Genomic DNA, 16,362 nt, shown 5'->3' with positions numbered 1-16,362 from the left:
TATTTATTATACTTAAATTAAATTAATTATTAATTTAGGTAAGCGCATTTGCGCGGAAAATAATATCAGATTATATTCTTCAACAATATTGTTTGATAATTTTAGGTGAATATTGTGCCTTTGGTATCAGGGCACTCATTTTATTGATCCGGTTAACTTCTCAAATAACTTCCGAAATATTAAATTGAGATAAACACTTTCTATGAACTTTTTATAGAACTCAATCTAATACACAACTTTGCATTTAAACATTTGCCATTTTATACAAATTGCAAATTTTATCGATCCAGTTAAAACCTCCTATGCAATTCTTAACGCCTCAAATAACTTCTAAAATATTAAATTGAGATAAACACTTTCTATGAACTTTTTATATAACTCAATCTAATAAACAATTTTACATTAAAACATTTGCCATTTTATACAAATTGCAAATTTTATCGATCCAGTTAAAACCTCCTATGCAATTCTCACGTCTCAAATAACTTTCGAAATATTTAATTGAGACAAACACTTTCTTAAAACTTTTTATATAACTCAATCTAATACACAACTTTACATTAAAACATTGTTCATTTTATACAAATTACAAATTTTATCGATCCATTTAAAACCTCCTAGGCAGAAGTTAACGTCTTAAATAACCTCTGAAAAATTAAACTTAGATAAACACTTATTTTAAACTTTTTATGGAACTCAATCTAATACACAAATTTGCATTAAAACATTTGCTATATTATACGGCAACGTCACAAATGAGCGCGGACAAATAAGCATGCGTAAAAAGAGCGCTGCATCATAAGAGCGTTTACCAAAGTAGCGCTGTAACATAATAGCGTACGTCAAATGCGCAGCAGTCATAAAAGTGCTTGTCAAAAACGAGCGAGTCATAAGACTGCAAAAATACTTGAATAAAATAAAGTAATGAATATTTTAGGAATTAGATATGAAAAATATTATATAAATAAATTATGAAAAATTTGCAAAGAATAAAAATTTACGAGATATAGGCGGTAAAATTAGTATTTTATGAGCCAGAGCGTAATGATTATTAAAATGGTTAGTCAATGCAAACATTATTATTTATTAATTATTATGTATATACGAAAGTATGGCTCTCCATCCCCATACGTTCGATATACATATATTTTGTACTAAAATGAAATGGTGACTTTGAATTTATCATTAGATTTGTTCTGTAATGTTTTATTAAATTGATAAATAATTATCGATTCGACTTGCAATAAGTCCGTACAGTAATAGGGCAGGTATATGGCTCGTCAGACGTTTTTTCATTTATTTTAGACAATTACACTTAATGGTGAATGGCGAAAACAAGCGCAATATAAATTTAAAAATATAGTTTTGTCCCCCCCTCCCCTAACCGCATACGCTGTTTCAAAGTCACCGCACGCCACTAATTCCCATATTATCAATATGTAATAAATTTTTTTTTCACTATTTTGATCGGAAGAACGTCATTTGAAAATGTCGTAAATTTGGCAAATATAAATTAGATTTAAATAATATAAAACTTGAAATCATCGACATTATACTTTTAGAAGGTCAACAAGTCAACAACAAAGGTGACCTTCGTGTCACTCTCGCATTAAAATAAATCGAATGAGAGATAGATATTCTAAAAATAAACAAATTGCATTAAAATAATTCGAATTAGAGATAAATATTTTAAGAATAGACAAATTGTCAACCTTTGATAAAAAAAATATTTTTTTGTAATCTAAGATGCACGACATTTTAATCGTTATGGTTTATATGAACATAACACGAAGCATAACCTTGAACTCGTTTGCACTTGTTTATGCAACTCGAAATATTAAAAAAAAAATCAGTAGCTATGCGTCATCGGTCGCGTACTGTTCGTTACATTTTTGTCGAATAAGTGTTTTCGTTTATAATAATATCCCTTTCGATGTTTTTAATTATAAAGTGATAGTGTAATTTAGTGTATGTGTTAGAATTAAGCAGTGTATAATTGAAATTAGTGTTTATAGCTAAGCTTTGTGTATGCAAGGCGTTGCACCAGTATTTTTCCACGGCGTCCCTTCTATCGCGGGGGGCGCGGGGCGCGCGGCGGGTAGGAGTGACGCCGCGCCGTGACCCGCGAGGATATTTACAATTCTAGGCATCAGGTAATGTCTTTCGAATATAGTTAACCTTTTGTGCTAGTAAGTCGATAATGTGTCGACATCCGAGTGTATTCCAAGCGTTGCACTCGTACGTCGACAAAACTTGAAATGCATTTATTGGCTTTGTGTTGGAGCTAATTTTGCCAATTTCAATTTATTAATGGTAAAAAAGCTTCTGGTAGACACAGTTAAGTAATATTGAATTCTAAACTTATGCAAATAAGTCAATAATCTTAAATTTACGAGTGTAAGTTTATTGTAAAATTTTTCATCGGAATATGGCCGAATCGAGTTGTGTTAAGACCGCATAACGCTTACTTGACAGTTTTAAGTTATTAATTATTGGTCTTAAACTGATGTTTTCCTTCAAAGGTATCTATATTTTTATGATATGGGATGAAACGGGATTATATGCTCTAATTGTGCATAAATGTTACTTAATATTGTGTGTCTGTTATGAAATAAAAACGATTAGAAAAAAAGAGCGAGATGCAAGCAGAGCTCGCTATTTCGCTCTTTCTTAAAATCACCGATTGACAACTATCGACCTGGGTATCGACATTTTTAGCGGCAATTCAAATAATAATATTAGTCTTTTCGAGCTAGTAAATTACGAAGTTATGTAAAACAGAATTATCACCTTAAAATACAAATAGTACGTAAATTTCTGTCATGAAATATTTTTGTTGTGCTACTTAAGGGTCACACAATTAATGTTTATTTTTATATTTTGTTGGAAATTTGAAAGAATGTCTTTAATTATATTTAATACATAAAAAATAGTAATTGATAAAATAAAAATCTCGTCGTTAGAGGCAAAAGCGGAAGCAATGACATAATAAAACAATTATTTATAAAATAGCTCATTAAAACTTCATAAGATACTGTTTTTTAAAATCTTACTGGCATAAAAAGATTCTGTCAATTTTTTCGTAAATGACAGGAGGTTAGTAATAAAAATCACGTTGTTAATGCTTTTGATTAATTTAGCGAAGTAAAGATATTTAAGTATAGAATTATTTTGGATAAAATAAAATTTATTTGTCTGAATCCACGTAGCGAGAATTTTTTTTCTTACAAAAACTGAGAAAAGTCGCTCGCAATTTGGCTTGTCGATCACTGTTATAAGTGCACTTATATTACTACTCCATATTGTAATTCTTTCTTTATGTATTTGATTTGATTTAATTTTCTCATATTAAATAAAAGCAAAAGTATAAGGCATCAATGAAAAACGAAATTCGCGAATACCATTCGTGACATTTCGCCAACGCAAATTATTTCTAAAAATACGTTTCCTTATATTACCAACGAGATATCCCTTGATGTTGAATTTTATTTCTTTGAACTTTCAAACACACTTTGAACTTTGCCACAATCAATCAGAAGGCGTTCGTATTATTTTACTTTTAGTTGTTTCTACGTACTTTATTGTTATATATTTTTTTATTGTTATAATTTAGCGTTGTAAGGACGTACATATATATTAATACTACAAAAAAATATTTTAAGTATTTCAATGGGATAAGTGATCGATAAAAATAACATTTTTTTTTATTGAATTAATAAAATATACTGAGAAACATGACAATAATATAATTATTGGGGATTTCAATGCAGTTAGAATTAAAGAAACTTTAGAAATAACAGGATGCTTGGAAGGCAATAAAAGAAAAGAGTGGTTATTCATATTTTGCCAATTGGAAGATTTAATCGTCTCCGATATCCCTTTCGAATTACCAAAAATAGTCACTGTTAGGTTGCAAAGCTTATATAATACATAAATAAATTGAATAAAAAAATTAGGAGATTTAAAGGCAGTATTAAATCAGCATAAGCCCTTCACCAAATTTTAATATAAAAACGAAGATTATATATACAAAATATATACATATATTATCTAACTAAAGCAAAATTAGATTTACAACTTCTAACGGAAGGAAAAATACAATTTGAAATTGTAAATGAATAAAATAAAATTTCAGTTAAGCTTTTAAACAAAATTGCAATGACCAACAAATTGCCAAAGAAGAAGAAATTAATTCGAAATGGTAAAATATGAGAACGATAATGCTTCAAGTAGGAAGATTCTTAAGACTAAGGAGTCAGTTAAAAAGCGGTAATGTATGACAAAGGAAATATTAGCACTAATGAATATTATAGAAAATTAAAAAACAGGAATTAGATAAAATCCAACAATATTCATTGTCTTATAAAAAAATATTCAAAGAGTTAAAGAAGCTTGGATCAGTCGAAAATGCAAAGAAATAAAAAAAATAACAAAAACAAGACGAATATATTTTATATATTAGGAGAAAAAATTTATAAGAAATTTAATTTAAAAAATTTTCAATCTTAAAAGAGTGAAAACATACTTGAGTGAAAAAAAATGAAATAAATGTACTGAGGTTTTTTTGGGTAAAAAACCTTTTGGACTTGATTTTTCTTTGAAACAGGTCCTAAATTCAGGGGTGTGAGATAAAAAAATATCTAAAAGGCTGAAAAATTGTGAACTTGTGAAATTTTTCGTTGTTCTCGATTTTTCAGTTTTTAATTATTAGGTCAGATTTTAAAGCAGGTCCTAAATTCAAGGCATTGAACTTAAAAATCTATCAAAAAGGGTGAAAAGTTGAGCAGTTAAATGAAATTATTTATTTTTCTCAGTCCCTAAATTCAGAGTTTAGGTCAAAAATCCATTAAAAATCCTTTTTCATTTATTTTTATTTTTATCGATTTTTCTTTTAAACAGGCCCTTAGTTCAAGGGTTTGAGCTTAAACAATTATCAAATAGCTGAAAATTTGTTGATAAGATGCGATCGGGAAATCCTTTCAACCATTAAACAGAGGAACATGTGCTACACATAATTCCAAATATTCCTAAGGTCCAAAAAGCTTCTTCAAATTTTAATAATAAAATTGATGGTACAAATTGGATTAAATTGGAATAGTACATGACACCAGAAGAAAAATAATAGAACAGTGGAAGTTAAGCATTGTAAAAAATAAAATATACTTTAATAAATATAATATATATTCAATTTAAGAACTATTATAAAAATAAAAAAAAATATCCTAGACCAAAGGTGATATTCAAACAGTCATAAGTTGCACGTGCGCGAGCGTTGAACGTCGCGAGACTTTATCTTCTATCTATTTGCTTCGAAAGCTCAAAACTTTGTTCGACACCGTTGTTTGAAAAGTGCCCTCTGTTTCCTGTCTGATGAAGATTTGTTTTGTTATGAGCCACAGAGAAAATGAAATTTTATGTTTTATACATGTGTATATACGCCATCATTGTTCTCGCTTTAAAACTCGCAGACATAATCACTTCTAGGGAACGGTTCGCTTATCGCTTTGAAATTATTTTTTCATCTCTTCCAACATAAATCAAATGAAAATGCGTTATAATGAATTTTCTCATCTAAGGAAAACGGTTTAATATTATTTTTCGAACGTCAAATATGTAAATGTAAAAACTTATATTTCACCACCGTAAATTTATATTTATATTTATTTATTTTATTCGAAACTAAAATAGTTCATTTTAAACGTCATCCATATGTTGCTCTCTGAAAATATATTACAAGTCATGTATTTTGTTAACCCTTTGTACTTTTTGTAGCACATAAATAATTTCTGAGATAGATTTAAATGACAATGAAATACTGCAATATAAATTCATATCAGCGATTTATTATTCTGTAAATTGCAGCAATGCGAAATCTATTTTGTAGTACAGGTAAGGCATGTAACGCGAAGGCATAGCATAAACCTTAAATAACTGCACTTGCAACATGTAATTTGTTTTTTAGAAGTAAAGGAGTAAAACCTAGTATAGCTTTTGACAAATGAAGTTTTAGTATAATAATGCATATCTGTTACTTTAAAAAGTGTACAAATGGACTTGTATGTTCTAAAACGACGAACACCAAGTGATAGTTAAGGCACTGTGAATTAAGATTAGAACCCGATTGTATTCTCCCGTTTTTTTTAAAATATTATTGAATGTTTTTAAAATATATATATTTCTATCAAGTCTTTGTTAAAAACATAATGTATTTTACCAACGTATGTATAATGTACCACTACAGTTACTATTGTCGAGACATTTTTTATTTTGCATTTATTTTTATAATATAATATACATAAGTATATTATAAAGGTATTAAAAGTTAATCCTATAATATCATGCTTAAAAAATATTATATGGACTTTCCGAAAATCTCGTATTTTTCCAAATATATGCAAACACATTTATGTTTGCATATAAAGATCTGTCTCCAAAGTCGATAAAGCATAGTTTTAATTTACAAACTGATACACTATCTAGTATCGGTCCTATAATTAAATTTCGAAAGTAAGACGTCACGTCGTAATTAATTTTGCACTTTTTCCTAGCGTCGGCGTGTCGTATTTTTTGCTTTCCCTACGGGGCCCGGCTGTGTTTTGAACAACGTAGATAACGTAGAGTTGTTTATGGCCATGGAGATACACTCCGAGACGAATGAGCTTCTTAAATTCTGGTCCTGGAAGGCCAGATTAGGTTTATTCACAGAGTGCCCGCCGGATTGCCGCAAGAGTCGTTCGGGTAATTGCTCTAATAATTGCACACATACTTACACACAAACCATACCAAAGGGTCGTCGAACGACAGATTAAATTGTCGTCAAGCACGTGATCAAACCCAACAAATGGTTCGTTGAACGTCTGTGTACCTTACAAGTGAAGATGTTCAACAGAAAAAAATACCAATGATCGATTAAGTCTAAGAGTGCTGTCGTATAATCGAGTTTCAAGATACGTGTGGTCATCAGTCGCTTTTATGGCTTTGAAATATGAATTTGATGGATTTATTTCTAGTCTATTATCAAGATGAGATTAACATTCTATATTGAAATCATCGCAATAGTCAGAATAAGGCAAAAGGTTATGTTGAGCCCACGACCTTAAGATCGGTAAAAAGCAACTAATATTTCACATCTATCATGTTAAATTAATAAATGTATTATTTTAAGTTGACGTGACTGAATGATAAAATAAATTTATTTAATTAAATTGTCGCGCAAAATAATGGAGAGCTCGAGCGTCGTTGTTGTCATGAGTTATTATATCATAATGTCTATGATTAAAAATTTTCATAGTGCATTATAAATTGTATGAAAGGTGTGGCATTGCTGCACGTTCCGCATAATTGAATTGCATAATTGGTTTCTCTGGCACGATTATTATGTGTGATGAATAACAATTACAAAATAATAATAACTGCACTAATGTGTGGAGATGTCTCTTAATCAACATTTGTCAGAACTCATAAACTCAAATGGATCTTGATATTGTAGCTAGAAGCGAGAATAAGCGACTACCTGAAACCCAGTACTAAGAAATTGATCGAAAGACAGATAACGCTGACAGGTGGAGTCACAGCAGACTATTCTTTCAAAACCAATGAGAGCAATCTAATTTTAGTGTGGTTAATAATGTGAAGCATTACAAGTTGTCTTTTCTCGGGTGCTAGTATGAGTATGCAACCTTTATTAATGGTTGGGAGCGGTACTTATATAAATACTCTAAGGTCACCCCGATTCATAAAAAGTCTGATGCTTGCACTACACTCTCTGGAAGTTGTCCGAACCGGCCGAGGTCGCCGACTTCCGAGTAGCGGCCACACTGCCACAAATTTCATATGCAGCCCGGACGGCGGGCGTGAATGACGTCCACATGGCGGGTGCTGTCATGTACAGCTGGCATATTTGCGCGCGCGCCAAATAATCACAATTTTTAAATTGTTATAATATTAAAATTACGCTACTGATAATTATAAAAGTTTGTGTGGGCACTCACCAATACAATATCAGTGAACACTTTTCGGTCGTAAATATTCAATTTACGCAAAATCTTTGTCGGCTTTTGCAAAATGCCATAAGGCATAAAAATGATACTTCAGAATACGAACACCACATCTGTGACTATCCTAGAATTTGTCGCCATCGATTCTAAATAAGAATTCGTTGTGGTGTGACAATTATATAAACCGATATAGGAAAATACATAAGCATATTCGAAACGATTTTTTTAAACAAAATCAAGTACCACTAATTATTTAATTTTATATGAAAAAAATATAATAACGATATCTGTTAGAAGAATATACTATCAAAAATTTAATTAATCCCTTTTGATGCCCTAAAATATTCAAAGATGTCAGTAAGGGTCTGTTGAAGTCCCCGATAAGCATGTGGTATTATAACTTGACCATAGGACGCCTACGTGCATACTGAAATTGAACCGAGTAACTCGTTCTATCTCAGTTTGCGAAAAACCATATTATTATCTCTCACTCTCGTCACTTAACACGTGAGAGAGTGAAAGGGGAAGTATCTCACCGCTCGTGCTCGAAAGAGCAGCTCCGACTTCGGTTTCTTTGACTTCGGTCCGTTTGCCTACAATGTTCGGAAGCGTTCGAAGCTGGCCAAGTCGACTGAATTACCCCCACTTTACCTCCCGTTCTCGGTAACCTCTTGGCCAACCTTGGCCAACTTCCAGAGAGTGTAGTGCAGGCATGACATTGACAATTACAGGCCAATAACGTTGATTTCAGCACCCGCTGAAATTTTGAATTGATATTTTTTTATGATATCCTTTATTCTGCGGTCTTTTCGAGTAGAAGCTTCCGACTACCCCTTTGCACCCTCTCTTAGAATTCTGTTTCGCGATATTTTTTAATACATTTTTGAATAGCAGAACCACTAAATCTCACTATTCGCGCTATCACTAGAATTGAAACATTTTCTTCGAGATATGCTATTATTTTAGATTTTACCGTGATCGACATTCGTTTAGATCTCTCCATGATTTTCGGTTTGTCTTTACATAACCTTTACAACTAAGGAGGCTTTACAAGTTACACTATCTTGTAAATTATTACCACAGATGCAATTTATCATGAAAAATACAATAGAACGAGTTTAAAGAAAAGAATACATTTTAATAATAGAATTCGTGAAATATTGCCTATGAAACTTTCAATTGGCCACCGCTGTATGTATAATAAAAGTCTTTTCTTAAACATATTTTTAAAATTATTTATTGCCTTTAAAGTTTAGTAATCTTAATAAACTTAAACTAAGCTTATCAAATATTTATGTATTAAATTTATTCATTATTATATGTACTTACAACTGCCATCACCTTTTATCTCAAATGATTAGAATTTGATTGGCATTTTAAGACATTTTATAAGGGTAGTTACAGTGATAAGAAAATTGACACAATTCATCTTGATAAATAGGCATGCTTAATATAAAATTATTTAATTACCTTACTATTAGACGTAATATTTTATTATATGGTATATATAATAGTGTTTTCTTTCAATCTTTTAAGCTCAGAAATTTTATTCCATTTAATAATTAAAAGACTATGCTACTTATATGAACGTTATGATTTATTGAATATACTGTATTGACACATACATTTTATTACACCGTGATTTTAATAAAAATAAGTATGTGTATTAGTTGTGTTAGAGTTTTGCGTGTTCATTATACCTGTACTTTTAATATTTTAATATATTACTGGGATTCTTATTGACTTTTTAAATGATGTACCACATCTGTAGCACAGCTATGTTAAACAATACTGGAGGGAGAATCTCTGTGGCGTATTCTCGATTGCAATCTAAAGGATTCTGAAAGTTTTCCTTGGTAGTTGAAGTCTCAGAAATAATATATCATATAGATTACAAATACATTACATTCTTAAACGCATACTGCAAATATCGCATACAGAAAATTGCACTAGCATATAAACAAGAACGCGGTTTACTATCATAGTTATTGGCATTGAGTAATAAAATCACTGACGAAGCAATCGTAAAACTCAAAATGTAACAACGCGCAATTTCACTTGTGTACTGAAAAAATAACGACATGTTTTCCAAAAGACTGGCGTAAAGTGATTGAGACACATGCCTAAGAATCCGTTATCCTCTACATTCACATTATTTGAGTCAATCGAAATGCTCTGTTTTAAAACTAAAAATAGTTTTGAAAAAACGTAGCTTAATCAAATTAACAGGTGTGATTTCGTCGTCTAGTTTGAATTTAACTTGAACGCTCTCAAAGGTTACGGATAAAACGTGTAACGTTCGGTTTACTCTCTAGGTGATACTGTTTAGTTTGCTTAAGCTGCTACATACGAGAGGAAATGTTTATCTAATAGTGAGAATAAATATTCGTAATTAAATGCTAATAATCGTCTTTACCTATCAATAATGATTGTGTCACAAAAACTTTTCCGAAAGTAAAAGTAGTTCCCTTTTTTAGGCATCTTAAGATATTAAAATTTTTCACACTAGTGGCTTTACTAGTATTTACATGTTATCGGTTTTCCTCAGCCATACTTTGATTACTTTGCTTCAAAGAAATTCGTATTTTGCAAGCCGAAGATCACTCATAATTAGGTTTTGCCATATAGCTGCAGTTTTTATTATTATTTAATTAATATTTAAGACAATCAGTGATTCTACAATGATGGAACTAATTGTATATTAAATATTCATATTTTAAATAATAATATTTAAACATTATGTTTATTCAAAGCAGGGTGAATATTATTGAGTATATTTGCTAAATATGTTTACTAAAATTAGTTTAATAGAACTACAATAAATATCCAATGTCATGGTAGTCTCAGTCGAAATTTTAAAAACTAATTTTTCTGCGATATAAATATAATAAACTGTAAGTTAAAATGATGTTATTTCGTAAGGCTTTGGCAATCAATTTGCTACTCTTCGCGAGCCTGACTCTTGATCTATTCATAGAGATCGTTCTCTCAAACAACCGGTATAATGTAATATAAGTAATATGGAAAGATTTTAGGTGTTGAAATTTTGGTTGATAGATTGTATTGATTTAAAAAAATAATAATGGAATATAATCTAGAGTCAAATTTCAATATTTCTATTTATCTGTTTAAAGTATATATATATATTACCATGTTTTCAATTTATATTTGAGAGGTTTTATCGATATAATATATAAAAATGTATCGGTAGTTATATACTGCATGTATAATATTAATATATACATATATATTATAATAAAAATCTCCATTATCCCGGCGGTTTATGCAGCGAAAGAAATAAAAAGAAACTGTGGTACGTTAAATTTTTTCTTTCCATTTCTAGACCGTTTTCCAGACTCTTATATTCAAATCCGAAACATAATTCTTAAAAGCGTTGATGCAGTCGTTTGAATATTAAAGTGGAAAAAAATCCACCGATATTCCTTGCGGACTATTTTTCATGATATTTTATTCTAATTGTGTGCGACTATCTAATTTTAGAACGTTTGATCGTTTATAGCATTATCATTGGGTGAGATTTTATAGACATCTAATCAGTATTAAGCTCATTATATTATATGTACATATGTATATCGACGCATGCATAACTCACAATATAGAGCATAATTTAACAGGACTGCAAATTATTTCAACCATTTTATGGATTAATAAAACGCTTGCGGCAAGTGTGTGGTAGTTTTAATAATTCCGACGCATGTCCCTGGTTTAGTTACAGTTAACACATATATAAAATACAATTAATCTAAAATAAAATTCGGCTACCTTCAAAGATTGTTTACCACCTTCTTTGCCAATGACTTCATTAACATATAAAACCATATATGTATGTGGCATCTATAGTACATAAGCAAGAAATAATTTGTCCTAGTTTATGAAGATATGAAAGTCACTCACCCCGATCAAGAAAAAGAGTGATAAATCGCTTATCGAAAACTTAAGACTGGTTGTTATTTTTTCGGTACTTGCTAATGTATAGTTTTTTCAGACGAAACCCGTTTTTTAGAGCTAAAACATGGGTTTCGTTTACGTCGTTCCATGGTCACTCGCGCCTTGTGCCTTTTGAAAGCGGTAGCAAAATCCCTCGATTCTAAAATCCAGATCGATGTAGTCTATACTTAATAATTATTTGAATTTAAAAAAAAAATTGTTATTTTTTTATTTAATAACTGTAAAAAAATTATTCAGTGTACGTATTTTAAAAAAATTCAAACTTTACGAATATATTAGAATAATTTATATTTAAAAATAAAATTTATATTTGAAACTTTAAGTTCAACACACAGTTTATTTTACATTAATTCAAATACATATTTATTATTTGAGTATTGAGAAAGTAAAATTCAAATAGTGCTTAGTATTAGTTTAACGAAATTAACATAGAAAGGAACACAGAAAGTATTAAGGAAATTTTACCGTGTCAAAGGATATTTATGTAGTTATGAATGAGGAACGAAACTGGCAAAGGATTTTTTTTCACAATAATACATTTTGCACCTTTGACAAAATGTTTCGTGTCGAAAAATTATTCTGGAAATGGAATCACATTTGTTAAATTTCTGACTGGCGTTCTCTTCAGTCTAAATTGGAAATTTCACATGTACAAGGAATTTTTGAGAATATCCAATTACTAGCAGCCACATTGATCAAGAGCACGCGCTACACGCGGGTCGCAACCGAAGCGAAATTAACGTTCGACAATTTGGCAATGAGTCGAATTTAGATAAGTCGGGTTTAATGTTATGCCTACGGCAGAATATGTAGTACGCGTGCATAATTTTAACGTTTTATATGCAGGCTTGCCGAGAGAGAGGGGAAAAATTCCCGGGGCTTGTTCTCATCGAGGGGTCCGACTTTGGTAAAATCATAGCAAGGATATATAAATAAAAAAGTAAAAACTGACCTCAAATAATGAATCTGAACTAAACTACAGTTGTTTGAGATGTATGTACTAATGTATATTAGGCATAAGTTCCTTTAACCCTTTATATACATACAATATATAAAAGGAGTGGAACATTGCCTTTAAGAGCACTCACTTTCACAATAAATATTATTATTCAAAGGGAGAGATTGTAGTTTTTTGACGCGGCTCCGTCTGTGTTAAAATTTGTTTGCAAATTATTGTTGACTTTATTACTTTTTGAAATCAATTTGAGAGTTGCGAAACGTCCATTTGCTGTTCAAACCCAAACCTAACCTAATGAAATTTCTAAAACTAATTGCAGTTTTATTTGAGTAAATACAAACTAAGCTATATCATCTCTTAAAGAAACATAAGTACAGACATTCATCTCATCTCATATATTGCTCCATAGTTTGTCTGCATTTCAATATTACGCTATATTTTAAAAATATGATAGCTTTTCTTAAATATTTCTATGGACTTATAATATAAGAGAGCTGACCAAAGTATATTCATATACCAAATTTTGGTCAATAGCGGAGCGCAAAACAATTATCACTTCTCAAAAGGCAAAAATTCCTCAGATAAACGGTTACCTTTTATAGAAATATAAAATAAATAGCACCTGTCCACTGATCTTGGCAAGGAACAATTTGTATGCCTTACCGTTTAGATACATACATACATATTAAATAACAAACCGTCAGAGAAGTGTAATGATCTGAATCAAGGCGATTACTGCTGTGTTACATGTCCCCGGAGAAAGTATGAGTGTCAAATGTTCGGTTTTGAATCAGAACAAAAGTTAGCTTTAGCAGTCGTTTTTATTTTTTTCTATAATACAATATATGCATACTACTCTAGTGAAGTATTACATCAACATCTTTTATAGATACAATAAATGTTAATTATTGTATTAAGTATTTTGTGTATGTATGTTGTTATTTAAATTCAAACTAATTTGAGAATTAATTCACTTGTTGATCCCTTAGCAACAAACAAACGAAAAAAATATCAAACAAACCGGTGACAGCGAAGGAAGTCCGTCAAGACGTATGAAAAATTCTACGAGGCGCTAAATCAGCGTAATAAAATCTGCCAAAAAAAGAGTTATCCTTAAAAACAACAAAGATCTAATAATTCTTCCTGCCGACAAAAAAAACGCAACTGTCGTGTTAAATCAATGCGAATACGACGATAAGATTACTTTACTGGCCGATAAGGCTTATAAAGAAAACAGAAACGTCGCAACTATTTACCAGAAAAAGAATAGAAAAAAATTGATCTAATAATCACTTATGACAAGACTTGCACCACGAATTAACTTTTCAAGGACCCCACGTTTTTACGGTCTCCCTAAAATACATTAAACAGGGTTACTATTAGGGGCAATTGTCAGTGCTGTTGATGCACCCATTCAAGAGCTAACAAAATATCTAGCAAAGGATTTCTAACCACTGACAGAAAAAATGGCGTTTTATGTATTAAAACTTGTTCGTGTTTGTAGATAAGATTCGTAAAATAAAATTGGACGATCAAGATCTTCTGGTGAATTTAAAATTGTCACCGACCCAATTGCCACAAAATTACACCGACACAAATGACACGTCCCGTGCAAACGGACAATTAATTAATATAATTATTACTGCCCCACCGAAATGTGTACATATGACAAGATCAAGGACCAGAGCGGCAGGTTCAGATAATTCATGACCATGGCTAGAGCATCGCAGCCGAAATATGGAAAAAAAGTAAGTGAAAAACGCGATTTATCCCGAGATTCCAATAATATTAATACTCGCGAACTTTTAAAATCCACACATATAAATATATATATTTTTGGATCAATATTAGCTACGGATGCCATCGCGATCTTACTTGTATGTAAGCGTGTGACGTTTCGAAGAGTCTGTCACTCATCATCCTCTTTATTTAAATTTGTTATTTCTATGAATTGTAGTATAGATAATAGTGTTGAAAATAGTGTTAATTTGTGGTTTTTTGCTTACCGGTTTCACCCTGCTCGGATTATTTTTAAACTGTTACGCAGTACTGTATCAAAGGTTTATCATACACCCAAATTAGGATATCTCTATTATGTTTTATATTACATAGTAGATATATCCTAATTTTACTTAATTCATTTTTAACTGTGTATTGAGTTGGTGTGTTGTCGAACGATTTTCACAGAAGTTTAATTATTTGTTATTTATTTTAATGGATTATTTTTTCATATATTTTACATAATAATAATCATAAACTGATTGGTCTTTACGAAACATAGCATTGCAGTGGTGAATTTACAATTTTTAGAAAGGTGTTTATTCAACGTATTATATTATCTAGATTTCCTAAAGTTTTTAATGACGATTCAAAAATTTAATTAATGTTTTCTACAGATGTCTTAGTTTTGATTATCGCCCGGGCTACTTTGTCATATATTTTTTTATCTGGATTATTTCGTATAAACACATATAATGTAGAAAACTCAAGCATTTTATTGCTTTTCACACTATAGCTAAAATAAGTCTTTAGTGTGCTGGAAAAGAAGACAAAACTCCATTCAATCGCAAGTGTTTAAAATAACGGTTTAAGTCTTTTCTGAAAATTTTACATAAAGTTGAAATGGCCTTGGCAAACTTTAGATTACACATTTCATATTTAGGCGAAAGTAATTTGATGCAAATTATCTAATGTTTGAAATGTTACACATATGTAAATAAAATATCACTAGTAACAACCAAGTTTTTATTAGGAGGATTTTCTAACTTAGTCAAACATGGGAGTCTATATATTGAGTTAAAGTTAGTACGAACTTAGTGAGTCCAAGTAAGATTGCTTTTTGAAGTTCTTATGTATTGAACACCAAAGTACATATATGTTTTAAGTGTCAGGATAAGTGATTTTGTGATACTTGCCTCTTTTAAGGGTAACGTTCAATTACAAAAGCTCAAGGGCGTGCTTAGATTTGTTATGGTACGTTTACTTTCCAATAATAATTATTTTGGCTGTTAGATATTTTGAACAAGTGTAAGCAGCAACACCTTGTTGTAAATTAAAAAGCGCTCACAATTAAAAAAAAATAAAATGTCATTTTGTAATATTTTTTTTATTTATGACGCATGCTTTTAACTACAGTTGATTTTTTGTCGGGTACTGATCAGCATTGAGCGATAAACTGTTGTTTTAGTGTCAGGTACCCACCGATGTTGATGACTTAATATCGTAATATTTAGGTTAGATGTTTGTAAAGTGTACCCGCTATCTTAATTTTGAAACCTATCTTTCTCGATCCGGTCGCCAATGTTAATGAATTGTATGGTAAACTAATTGATGAATTGATTACCGGTATTTATTTATGGATTATGGAGGGAACAACTTTAAAAAATAAATCTTCTCTCAAACAATGAAACACGCAAGATCTGTGTGTTGTAAAATAGT

General features: G+C 30.6%; 1 long non-coding RNA gene across 1 annotated transcript in view; it reads left to right on the top strand.

The window, feature by feature from the left end:
• The first annotated feature begins 1,811 nt into the window (after positions 1–1,811).
• LOC148227656 (uncharacterized) overlaps positions 1,812–16,362 on the top strand; it is a 302,370-nt gene continuing 287,819 nt past the window's right edge. Inside the window, exon 1 of the long non-coding RNA XR_015811857.1 lies at positions 1,812–2,153. This is a non-coding gene — a long non-coding RNA (uncharacterized LOC148227656). The remainder of the gene's footprint in view (positions 2,154–16,362) is intronic.

Source organism: Plectrocnemia conspersa, unplaced genomic scaffold (genome assembly GCF_051122295.1).
Source record: "Plectrocnemia conspersa isolate PC_06_02 unplaced genomic scaffold, ASM5112229v1 ptg000013l, whole genome shotgun sequence".
Classification (NCBI taxonomy): domain Eukaryota; kingdom Metazoa; phylum Arthropoda; class Insecta; order Trichoptera; family Polycentropodidae; genus Plectrocnemia; species Plectrocnemia conspersa.
This window is presented reverse-complemented; position numbering and strand designations above follow the sequence as displayed.